We start from the raw sequence: 1,768 nt of genomic DNA on the forward strand, positions 1-1,768 counted from the left end.
AAGTTTAGTTCCACTTCGGGTTCAGTCCCTAAACTGACCAGTGCCTTGTGAGTTAATTCGGTAAGTGAAAACTGCGAGGAACCCCGTAATATGTGCGTGCGCGTGTGTGTGCGTGAGTGAGTGTGCGTGTGTATTTGTGCATGCCTTTACCTCACCACCATCGCCATCACTTGACATCTGATGTTCGATGTTGGCTTCTTTACGTCCCCATGATCTAGTGGTTCGGCAACAGAGACTGATAGAATAAGTACCAGACTTTAAAAAAAAATCTTGGGTCAATTCGTTCGACGAAACGCTTCAAGATAGTGCCCCTCAATGGCCATAATCCAATTTCTAAAAAAAAGGGTGAAAAAGTAATAAATGAAATAAGAGGAAAATTGTATGTGTATCTCTATATTTTATATTCTACTAGCAGTATCGCCCGGCGTTGCTCGGGTTTGTAAGGGAAATAACTATATAAGCATTTTTAGAGAGTTATAGCCAAAAAATAGCAAAAATATGCATTAAAAATGGAAAAAAAATTATGGTAATTTTTTTTAAAAATCGTTGACTCATCGTAGATATTTTTAGAGAGTTACTTCCCTTATATAATGGCGAAAAAATGCATTAAAATGGGAAAAAATTATGGTAAATTTTTTTTTAAATCGTAGACTCATCGTAGACGCGCGTTAATACCCAGAAAGGCTCGATATGAATCACAACTATAAGATACCCGCTTTTGGTTACACTGCACCGCAAAATGTGTGAGTAGTTAGGAATCTAAATCGTAGGAGACAGACACACAACTTGACTTTTATATATAAAGATATAAGCTTCCATAACAATCTCTAATGATCACACACTAAATCATGTATGGATGCTGGTCTTTAATTTTCTCCCTTTTTCCTTCGTTTTTTTTTTTTTATATCCTTCATTTTCTTCTTCATTCTTAACCTACACAAATGATATTTTTTAACGCATGACACTTCTTCCGCACACCACACTATCTAAATATTCCGAAATCTAAAAAAAAAAAAAAAAAAAATTAATCCAGATATGCATATACGTATCCACACACATACACACTCCTATGCACGCAGATCATAGATCATTGTCCACATCCAGTCAGAGCCACCACCTTCCATTCGCCTTTCCCAACGTCTCATCGCTCCTTACATTTATTTGATTCCTGCTATGAATTTATATATGTTTTACTCTACCTCCCTCTCTCCAATCGCTCCCTTTCCTTCTGTACCTCATCCTACCTTATTGTTCATTCTCAGCGGTGCCTTCGATACCATCAAATATCTTCTTTCTAAATTGTTTTCTTGCTTTCTATTCTCCTGCCTTTTCAGCTTTATTGTTTCTCTTTCCTTCCTTTTTTTACTTCTTTAACAATCAGGACCCTTTGTTTTGCTTTTTCTTTTACTTTTTGTTGCATTTTCTAATGTTTTATTTCAAATATTTTTCATGCACTTTTATATGTGCTGTTTTTTTTTACATGTATATCTTTACTTTTTAATGGATACATTCTTAGTTGTGTGCATAGTTACAGGCAATTCACACGGATATATATGTGATTATACTTATATGTTTGTATGGACGTATGTCTATGAAAATGTCTTTGAATGTGTCTACAGGACTGCGTCAACTGTATGTTGTAGAGAGGCAACCGGATGCTGTCCCCTTGAAAAATCTATAATTCAATGAAGATAGTTTCAACCAGCAACGATTTTAAGGCCGATTTTTATAGATTACTAGCAGTATCGCCCGGCGTTGCTCGGGTTTG

This window comes from Octopus sinensis, linkage group LG8 (assembly GCF_006345805.1).
Source record: "Octopus sinensis linkage group LG8, ASM634580v1, whole genome shotgun sequence".
NCBI lineage: Eukaryota > Metazoa > Mollusca > Cephalopoda > Octopoda > Octopodidae > Octopus > Octopus sinensis.